We start from the raw sequence: 11692 nt of genomic DNA, 5'->3' as shown, positions 1-11692 counted from the left end.
GAACTGGTGCTGCTTGAATGGCTTCTATTTTCTTGACATCTATGGCCATTCCTGCTTCTGACACCACATGTCCTAAAAGTATTCCACTCCTCACAGCAATTACACTTTTATAAGGGTTCAGAGCCATCCTGAATTGTCTGCATCTTTCAAAACAGAGCTTCAGATGTAGCAGATGTTTATCCTTCTTTCCAAACACTGAGAAATCATCCACAAAGACTCTCATAAAGTCCTGTAAGTAAGGTTCAAACACCTTATGAGCAACAAAATTAAATGTAGGCAAAGGCTCCCGATTCAGTTATAAAAGCTATTTTATGCTGATCCGACTCAGCAACACTAATCTGATTATAACCAGAAAAACCATCCAAAAAGCTGTACATTTCATGACCAGCTACTGCATCCAACACAGCATCACAAAATGGCATAGGAAAGGGATCAGTAATGGTTGCTGCATTCAATTTTCTATAATCCACACATACTCTTAAGGCTCCATTTTTCTTTGGCACAACCAGTATAGGAGACAACCATGATACTTCATGTACAGGTTTAATGAACCCTACTGCCAGGAGCTTATCAAGCTCCTCCTTCACCTGTTTGGCAAAGTTAGGATTCATTCTATATCTTTGCTGCACAATTGGTTTTGCACCCTCTTTCAAATTAATCCTATGCTGATGTAGTGCTGGGTCAATGCCTCTCACCTGAGAATAATCCCAAGCAAACACATCCTTATAATCAACCAATAATTGCAACAGCTGTTCCAGAAATTCCCCTTGAATGTGTGCACTCACTTTGACCATTCTTGGTTCTGCCTCTGTTCCTAAATTCAGCTCCTGAAGTTCATCCTTTTCTACCCTGCTAGATGCCCCAAACTTCTTTTCATAAATTTTCTCAGCCATATCCCTGGCCTCCTTTTCTTCCTGCTGAATCTGTTCCTTATCAGAGATAGCATATTTCTGGTCCACCAACTGTAACAGTTCCTTACCCTGCACTGTTTGTCCTGGTGCTAAACCTGTATCTGGCTCATCCTGTTCCTTACCTTGCTGTAACATGCTTTCCACATCTACTTCAAACACAGGTACAACAGTTGGATTGGCCTTCAAGAACTCTTCCTCTTGGTCATCTGTGACCTCATCAGCAAAATTAATAGTCTGAGCAAACAGTGGTTTCTCACTTAATGGAACCATCTTCCTTCCCCTCATAGGTATGGTTACTTTCTTCTTCCCTTTCTTCAATATGACAACATTTTCTCCCCAGTCCTGTCTTACTTTAGCCAATCTGAACCAAGGTCTTCCTAACAGCATTTCATATGCAGCTGCTGAGTCTGACATTCTCAGTACAACAAAATTAACAAAAAAGGATAATCCTGACACCTGAATTTCCTGTGCTTTGAGAATTCCCAAAGGTTGTACCCTAGATTGGTCTGCCATTTTCACCTGAAAAGGTGCTGGAGCCAGAGCTCCCAACTCCATTCTTTTGTACACTGCCTCTGGTAAAATATTCACCCCAGAGCCTCCATCCAATAACACATCATCAAAATTTTCTCCAAGAAATTGTACTTTAATAACTGGTACCACAAAGTCCACATCTGCTGGATCAATTCTATTTGCTACTGCTGGAGACAACTGCCTGTCCATTGTGCCAAGTCCATTCAGGTTCTGCAGCTTTCTGAACAATCTGTCTTTGAAAGCTGGAACCAATTGCAACAACTGATCCAAAGATAATTGAAGAGGTGAGCTAATAAGTATTTCAAACCAGTCCTTATCCTGTTTATTCTCCACCTCCTTACTCCCATTATTCTGCTCTTACTTCTCATTTGGGTCATCCTCAACATCCACCTGCTTTGCCTGGTGTTTAGCAATCCTTTTTGTAACCTGATCTCTTACCCCTTTTTGCTCCTTCCAATCCAAAGGTGCTTTATCCTTAGACCTAGTCACTGCTAGAACTTCAACATGATCCTCCTGCACACATTGGTTACAGTCACAAGCCCATTGATGTTCCTCTTCATTCCCTTGCTGCTCCTGTTCTTGGTCAGTATCTTGAATCTGCTCATCCTGAGAAAACACATCAAACAAGATTACATTTGCCTGAGCTGCTGGCTGATTTTGCTGCTGTTGCTGTTGTTGCTGTTGCTGCTGTTGCTGATTTCCAGGTTGATTGGGCTGATTATATCTCACAATGGGCATTCCCCTTTCTTCCCTATGCTTCACCCATAAAGCACAATTGGGACCTACCCAGTGATCTGGTGCACCACAGTACACACGGGGTCTCCTATTATTATTGTTCTCCTGCTCTCTCCAAGGAGGTCTAGGAGGTCTTGCCCTCTGAAATGGTGGTCTTCCCCTAAATGGTACTGCTTGATTGGCTCCAACTTCTGGTCTTCCTCTTCCTATGTTAGGTGTTGTCTGCCCTCTATTCTTTGGATTGTACCAACAGCTAGCAGTATTATGTCCATCCCTTTCACAAATGTGACAATACACTTTTTCTTTAGGTGCTACAACAGAATAACCAAACTTTTTAAGTTTGCCTACCAAATCTTGCTCAATGCTCTGCTTTTGCTTGACTTTCTTCTTCTTACTGCTCTGTTTCTTCTTTCTTTTTTCTGTTTCCTCATCACTGTCTGATGGTGAGTCTGAATCTGAGTTCCCACTGGAATCTGTGTCTTCAGATGCTTCTTCTAAATCTGAGTCACTGTCTTCTTTTCCTTTTGCCTTGGTCATGCCAAGTCTCTTCTCCACCCTTGCAGCAGCAGTAACAAGGTCATCCAGACCTCCAGCAATATCAATGCTAGCTACTGCTCCCTTTAAGCTGCTTCTCAATCCTTTCAAAAAATAACCTGCTAACATTTCATTAGTGGGTCTTTCATTCCCCTACAATCTTTCTACTAAAATTCTGAACTTCTGTGCATAGTCTTCAACCAGCATCTTATTTTGCTTAATGTCTCTGAGTTTTCTCAGGACATCAGTCGGAGTCTTCTCCTTTCTAAATCTCTGCAGAAATGCCTGCTTCAAAGCATTATAAGTAGCAAAATGTGCAATGCCATATTGGCTGAACCAACTCATGGCCTTTCCTTCCAATGTGGCAGCAAACTGTTCCATTTTAACTCCATCAGCATACATCACCTGATAGCCACTTGCCTGCCACTTAGTTTCAAACTGTGCCACATGACAGTCAGCATCTTCCTTACTCCCTGCTCTAAACTTGGCTGCCTTGACCTTTGGGTTGGGTGGTGGTTGAGCCATTGGAATGGGTTGTGGTGGTCTCCTAGGTCTTTGCCTGGTAGCCCCCTGAAGTGGGTCAAACTGGATCCTTCTCCTAGTGGTTCTTCCTGCCAGGAATAAAGCTCCAATAAATTGCCTCACTCTCTCTTCTCCTGCTGCTCCTGATCCTACCCCTCCTTGGTCTACAGGTTGCTGCCCCTGAGCATCGGGTGATTGCTGATTGTCATGATCATAGTTAAATGGATCAATGTTTCCAGCCTGTGCTTGAGCCCTTGTGTAGTACACTCTTCCTACTCTCCTGTCTCCCTCTGACATACATCATTACTTGAAAATAAACGTTAACCCAGTGGATCGCCAAATGTGTTGTGGGTTAGGTCAACACATGAACATCATACACAGCAAGAATAACCATCTACTCCACCATACTTCATCAACAACAATTCAGACACAGTAAACATAACTACTCAAAGAATATCAGAGTAAGCAGAGACAATACACTGAATAGTTGCTGCACTGCACCATCATCATCACATTCATATCAGAGAACAGATACATCGTGCGCAGATACATTCCCCACTTATATAGATAAATCCGACTTAACTACCCAGTCACAAGATATTCAGCAGACTGCAAGTGAAAGACAGTTACATCCGACTTAGCAAAATACAGCTCAGTAAATATCCGATAAGTCAAAATCCGACTTAGCTATTCAGAGTCAGTTTCTAACATGTGCCTCTTAACAATGGTGTAGCTTGGAGGACTCCGTAAAGCCCTCGTCTCCAAAGGCTGCATCAAGTTGTTGGATGAAGGCCAACACTTTGTTGGTAGCACCAAAGGTGCCATCATATGTGAGAAAAGAGATACTCTTTCCTCCCTCCTTGAACTTCTTTAGCTTTTGGGACCTTTGCCATGCAGGGAATATGATTTGTGATGTCCTTCCATCTTGTATTCTCTAGGAGAATAGCCATAGGTTTCGTTGGAAGAGGAGGAAGGTGAAGAAGAAGGAGAGGGTGACCTCTTCCTAGCCCTTTTATTCCTTTGTTTCCTCTCTTCCTTTTTGGAGTGACCAGGAGAAGGACTATGTGTTGATCTTTTCCTCTTGGGAGGAGTGGGCGATCGTCTAGACCGTTGTCTTTGTGGAGCCACATCTTCAGAAGAACTTAAATTTTCATTGCTTTCTTGCTCTTTGGATTCCTCCTCTCGTATGGGAGAGAGTATTCTTTTGGGGGTCTCTTCATGAGGCCTCCTAAGCTCTCCCTCCCTCATGGAGAAGAAGGGAAATTCCATAAGCACGAAGTTGTTGAGTAACTTTGGCTTGCAAAGCAGGTTGCTCATAGCTTGCTGCAACCTAGTGATAAGATAATTCACAAACATGGGGGCATCATCATTAGCACCTTCATGTGCAAAATCAAAGTTATCAATACTCATTCTACTCTCTTGATTATTGTCAGCCATGTTAACAAAATTTATGTATGTACTTAGTGTATGCTTTGGCAATTCAAAACTTTAGTTGCCACTCCTCTTAGCCTTTGAAAATCGGCTCTTAAGTATCTACACCCACGGCTCGAAGTGGTTAATTATAGAGAGTAGAGGAGTAGGTCTAACATAGCAGAGTTGCCGAGGGCTAACTCCTTTCGGACTTCTTATGGCTCAATAATGGTAAAGACGTAGACAAGTCTAAAAGGACTCCATTATTAAGTACAAATCTCCCGAGGTGTGACCAATAGCCCACATAGTGGGCTCAACAAAATCGATAATAGATCCCAGTTCCACTTACCCTAATATAATTAACAATCCCAACCATTTATAGGCTACTTAAGGACCTCTCTTCTTAAGCAAGAAAAGAGAAACCAAATGCTATGATACCAATGTAATGGAATTAGCCTTTTAGCTTGAGTTGGAGTGGAAAGTGAATAATATATTGAGCATTCCTTTGTGTGTAGATGTAGAGTGAAAAATAAAGTTCTTGGATGGAGAGAGAAACACTAACACATTACTTCATTAACATGTCATGAACAATACTTGTAAAAGAGAGTGACAGTTTAGAGAAATTGACACCAATAGAGGACCGGATTAGTTGGATCCGGTCCCCCCTCCAATAGGCATTTGTATTATGATTCTTCCATGACGGAAGACTTGTTTACAATACAACTGATTGTGTTCCTTGAGACCTTCTTAATGAGGTGAAGATGGAAAGCTTCACTCACCAAGCATTAACATAACAACTACAATAAACATGATTAGCATGAACTTGAATAATGCCCAGCCTCAATCCCAAGACCTCAAACACCATGAAAGCTGAGGAGAGCTGGTAGGGAGTGAGGAAGAAGAGAGAAGTAGAAGTAGCTCTACGAGAAAGCAATAACCCCTTGCACATAATCACTCATAGCTCTTGTAGCATAGCTTAGCATAGTGATAATGGAGATTAGAGAGATTCATAAGCAAGCATAAGCATTCTCTTGTGTGGATTTGCATCCATAGCCAAGAGCTTGTTGTAGTAGGCACTCAACTTCTCAAGCTTGAAGAAGGAGATGGAGTTCTTGCTTCACAAGAGTGTGTGAAGAGAAGAATGAGAGAGAGAGAGAGAGAGAGAGAGAGAGAGAGAGAGAGAGAGAGAGAGAGAGAGAGAGAGAGCTTGTGGGATGCTCAAATGAGAGAGAGAGAGAGAGGTAGCTTGGTCGACCCCCTTTCCTAGGCTTCCCTTGAAGCTCATTGGGCCATGTAGCACTCTAGCCAATGAGAGCTTGGCTCCCTTTGGGACAAGTTGTGTAGTCTCTTGACAAGTGTCCTTCTTTCCCTCTTGTGAGGTTAAGCTAGCATCCCCCTTGCTTAAGCACAGCCCTTGCATGCTTGAGCAGTGTGCCTCACAATTGACATGTGGCCCCTCTCCTTGCATGAGAGTATGGACCCTTGGTGAGGTGCATACATACTACTCACATCCCTCCTTTGTAGGGCTCGCCCCGTTCTTTGTAGCAAGATCTTTGAACTTGGTAAGCAGGTAGGCCCCTTGCTTAAGCACAGCCCTTGCTTAAGCAAGCTGCCCCTTTGCCTGCTTGGACCTTAATTGCGTAAAGTATAAAAATTAAAGACTATGTCTTAAGGCTTTTAACACTTACCTTTGGAGGCTTTAATGAAGCCAACCCTAAGGTCTTTTGCTCCACTGGTTAACCTTGCTCTTTGATAGACCATTCCTCATTTGGGTCCCTTTACCATTGGCCCCGTGTTGAAATAGACCTATAAACACATCCGTATCTTAACCCTTGTTCCCATTTATTCTCCCACATTAAGTGATCAGTTTAATATGAGAAAATCATTTGGGTTGGTTAGATATTAGATTTTATGACACAGTTGCTAAGGATTCTAGGCTTACTTGGTTGACACTCTCTTCTTTGGATCCATTACTCACTTCGTAACCTGACATCTAATTGGTACCAAGCTCCTGATCTCAAGAACATAAACAATTCTAATGATTTAACCTGACATGTTATCTGGAAGTGTTTAGATCCTCTGTGGTTTCTTCCGTACTCCAAATCCTCTTTTGCACCAATCTCCCTTCCTATACAAGCTCAGTAAAAACTTCAACCCAGATGGAGTTAAGCCAAACTAGCAGTTGATGTACACACAAAATTGGTCAATTACAGGGCTTCATGTACGAATTGAATGATGTTTAGACCTAGTAATTCCCTACAGATCTTACTTCAGGGGGTGGAGATAAATTTTTGTTGAAAAATGTTGATCCTAACACTCTATGGGAGAAAATTGCGCTTTTCTCCAATCTATGGTCTTTTGAGGTGTTTTTCTTTTCCTAACAACTATCTCAAAGACTTTTTACCTAGTTAAAACTTAAGACAACTCATCCTTGCAAGAATTTCAAAGTGTTGACCCTTTGATGGTTTAAAGAGTCCTTTGATCTCCTTAGGCCTGCTTTTTGAGTGGAATTTGGCTTAATCTCATGCACAGCATAGTGATTCTAGATTTGGCTATGTGAGTGTGCTCGTTACTCTAGGGACTTCCTCTGGTGCAAGTATGGGCTCTTCAAACCTAGTGTGATTAGATTCAAGGGAGAAAATCACGATATTTTCCCTTCCTAAGTGAAAAAAATGTAACTTTTTGCTTTTAACCTTATGAGTGTGATCCACACCTCAACACAAACCCCTTGTATCAATTTTAGCCCAAAAATCTCCTTCTAGTAGAAGTTGAGAAAAAAGGTCGTGATTTTTTTCTTGTCTACTGCTTTTGGCCAATTTTTCAAGTTTTTGTCAAAAAAGGTCGTGATTTTTTTCTTGTCTACTGCTTTTGGCCAATTTTTCAAGTTTTTTTTCAATTCCCAAGTGTTCTCCCCTTCTTCAAGAGTACTTGTGCCAATTTTCATCTCAATTGTGCAAGTGAAGTGACCTTAAGCTCTATTCCAACACTTTTTTTTACCTAAATGGTCAAGTCTTGGCCCCATACTCACTTTTTGATGTTCAGTTTGTACCAACTTCACACAAATGCTTAATCACATTAGTCAAAGACACTAATGAAGTCTCATACACAATCTTGTCCTCTAGCCTCACCTGCAGAAGAAAACGCGATTTTCTCTCACAGATGCTAGTTAAGAGTTTTTTTAGAATTTTGGTGATGGTTGAGCAATCACACAATACTTTTCATGCAAACCATGACCATAATCATTCACTTCCTTGGATGCACTATCATTCTTCAAGATTTACTTACCTTTGGCAATAAGATCTCGTTAGTGATATGCAGATCCAACAAGATGATGAGAGTACTTATCAAACTTGTTTACTTACCTTACTCCTAAAACAGAAGAAATCGATCAAAAATAGATTCAAAATGCTTGACCTACACTCCCTAACTGAACTCTGAATTTTGTTTCCATTTTCTTGCGTTTTTATCGCCTAGTGCAAGCTTTATCACTCTACCATTTGATGAAGCCTTGCACTAATCTCCGACCATATCTAAAATTGTGATCCTAACTTGTCTAACACTTTTGTAGCAAGAAACTCACCACAATCATACATGAAATACAGACCACACAAACCTTGGTCTTCTTTTCTAACCTATTCGACCTAGAAGTCTACTTAAGGCAACTCTATCGGACTCGACTGTATTCACTCTAGTCTAGGTACTCGTTCCCCAACAACGGTGTCAATTTCTAGGTGTCCACACAGGTCACACCTATCACATCTCTGAAAGAAACGAAACCAAGACAAAATGTCAATCATGGAAGCAAGTGGCTCAACTAGGGCATGGAGGCACGCCAAGAGGTTGTTTGAACACAACACACTCCACTATGACACTCAATGTGCACTCTATCTATTGAAATCTTTGATCCTCTTCTTTGGACCTCTCACCTAACCATATGCAAACCCTTGAGCAAATCAACTCCGGCTGACTTTAAACTTCATAGGCATCATACCGGGACTACATAGAACATGTCTTGCATTGAGACATCAGAAAAAAATGTGATTTTCTTCTGGTAGCTTGATGTAGGTCAGCTTTTTGGATTTTAGATGTTCATAAAAGGTTCTCCTAAGTGCTTAGAATCACATGCAACTGATGGAATTTCAAAACGACACTTGAATAGAGAGAAATATCACCCGAAAGATCCTAGAGGTTGATGCTCAGTTTTTGCATGATGCTTGCAATGTAGGTATCCGCAAGTAGAGCTTGACAAGACAAACACAATGGTGCCCTCGGAATTCCGATGCGACAAATGTGCAATGCGGTGTGAGCAATGGAAATACACTTTAGAAGAGAAGGCACACGACGTACAGAGAAAACCTTTTCTTCATTCATTCATAGAAGTGATCGTGCAAAAATATTACAAAGTTTCCTTTTATACCCTAGCTCCAAGTTTCGTGGTACAAAAACTAGATTTTCCATAATTGTATCAGTAATTACATCTCGGCTTCAAAATACATTCGGTGCCAGCCAGATACAAGTTGTGGGAGAGATGTTTTATCAATTGGGATAATAATTATGATTACATAGAAGATAGAATAAACTGGAACTTTTGTTGGAATCTTCCAACACTAACCTTAGAATTTAGTTTTTTCCTTTAAATTATAAAAAACCAGAAGCTAACTCCGGCTAGAGCCTACCTGCATATTTAGAGCTATTAAATTAGGACAGACTATGGTAAAAATAAAACTCATCCTTGGGTTTGAAAGCTTTATCTCCTATGTAGAATCGTAGCACAGTACTTTCAAGGAATTGTGAAGTTGGTCCCAAACTTACTAAATTTAACTATTTGTGGCAAGTTAGAAGTTTATCCCAAGGCTTCTGAGACTTCATACTTGGAATCTAAAGAGTTATTTCAACTACTCAAACGTACCATAGCTCCTTTCTAGTTTTAAACTCTTATAATTGCTCTAAGTAACCTCCTTTGTCAGGTACCTTTGATCAAGGCTAATCGGGGATATATTCATCCTTTCTTGACGTGTCCTTATGACTAAGATAACTAGAGAACAACTACTCTTACTTTTTTATGGACTTCTCTCCTTTTGGTTCCAAGCCTTTGACCGAGATAGGGAAGACACAACTGCACATACAACAGTATTCAACCCAAAAAAAGAGTACTTTAATTAAAGAAGACCTTACATAAATAGAGGGGAAAACTTTTCCATGCAAACTCACCTAAAGCTCTAGTTTTCTCTACATGTGATTCAATCCACACATCCATGCAAACTCACCTAAAGCTCTAGTTTTCTCTACATGTGATTCAATCCACACTCTCATAAGTACCGAAACCCATATTCTTGAGCATAGAATCCAGTCGTCCATTGGGTGACAAATCCAAACAAAAAGATGTAGAGCCTAATCTTGCCATTGCCATTGCAACTAAGCTTATAGAGTACTTCCAAACCACATGAGAATCAGGGACCGTGCATACTAGTAGGGAGAATTGCTCAAGCTCACCATAAATAGCTATAGCAGCAAGATAGCTCTGCTCACCACTCAAAAGAAACTAGAAATACCAAAGAATGGGAAGCTCACTGTAGAAAGACGTAAAGAAAAGAATCTTGTCAAGGATTTCCTAAAAGAAAACAAAGAAGAGTGAGCACGAGTGGTCGAAAATGGAGGAAGACCACAAACAAACCACATTGATGGATGTCACTGAAGCAACACAACTTCTAGAGGTTGTTGCTCAAGAAATCAAGGACTTGAAGGAGCATCTCGTCGAGGGTCAAGAAGCTTGATAAATAGCAAATGAGGACAAGACACTTTATTGCAAATGTAGCTAGTCTCCTCTTAGTAGGCTTTACCTAAATCTCTATAAGCGCAAAGACCAAGAGAGTTGTTATTCTCATAACCTACTATCCAGGCAACAATCCCTATGGAAGTCACTGCGTTAAAATGGAAATTGGTAGCTCAAACTCAACTTCTAGAAGTGGAACCACAAGAAGATACCAAGCTTCGTATTGAAAAATAGTTGAAGCAAAACCTTCATGCTATGGAGGTAGCCATGGCATAAAAAGAGAGAGAAGGTGTTACCCAAGCCAACAATTCTACAACTTACAAAGACCTCCGCAAAGTGGAAGCTAAGGCTAAAGCTATCAGAGAAACTTAGGCTTGAAGAATTGGAAGATGATTGGACAAACAAGGTAAGGAAGCGAGAGAGCTTCGTGAGAAGATTGAAGCTGACACCAGGTTGAAATCCAACTCAAGCTAACTAGGTTTGGTGACTAGAACCTTTTTGGTTGACATAGATCCTCTAACCTTTGAAGAAGAGTCTAAAGATCGTGAATAAAGCAAGAAACCATGGGAGTTCTTCCGCACACCTTTGAATCCCTATCATGAATCCCCATCATCCACCCCAAAAAAAAAAAAAGATAAGTGGTAGAGACTGCCAAATTAGTGGACACCATGAAAGATTTACGGATCCACCAATTGAAGGATGATGTGTTATATCTACCCATGGATATTCTTGGAATGAAGATTAGTAGGGAGTGGGAAGATTGGGAAATGGAACATGCCACACTTACCCACGGTGGCTATGATTTTTGTGACGAACAAATCAATATGTATATAAAATAATTCCAAGAAGGGCAACTAGAATGACGCATGGAATGGTTTTGACCATTTCCAAAACTCCGCCAATCTATTATGGTTCCTTAAGGGAATAGAGGGTGGACCCCACCTATTGCCCTACACCCCACCAACACGACACGTAAGTTTAAGAAGGAAGCTCCCACTGGCCAAGAACTTCCCAAAATTCCCTTCTTTGCGTCCTAATAACATGTTCACAACAAACTAGCTTTGAAGCTATGTTCTCAAACTTACATGTTCAAATATGTTGGCCATTTCATATGAACTTCAAGAATTGTTTTCTTATGTGGTTGATTATACTTAAAGTGGTATGGTTGGTTAGTAGGGTCCTACTCCATAACAATTCATTGCATCGGGACTACCTTTTGGGATCACTAGTCATGATTGCTTATCCTAATCCTGCTGACGTCTTATGTCCTCCTTTG

The 11692-nt window shown here is 40.8% G+C and overlaps 1 pseudogene; it reads right to left on the bottom strand.

The window, feature by feature from the left end:
- Positions 1–266: 266 nt before the first annotated feature.
- Positions 267–2180, bottom strand: LOC147445628 (uncharacterized; annotated as a pseudogene).
- Positions 2181–11692: the final 9512 nt, after the last annotated feature.

Source organism: Adiantum capillus-veneris, chromosome 12 (assembly GCF_014529385.1).
Source record: "Adiantum capillus-veneris isolate H3 chromosome 12, ASM1452938v2, whole genome shotgun sequence".
In the NCBI taxonomy this organism is placed as follows: Eukaryota; Viridiplantae; Streptophyta; class Polypodiopsida; order Polypodiales; family Pteridaceae; genus Adiantum; species Adiantum capillus-veneris.
Note: the sequence above shows the minus strand (reverse complement) of the source record. Positions and strands in the feature narration are given on the sequence as shown.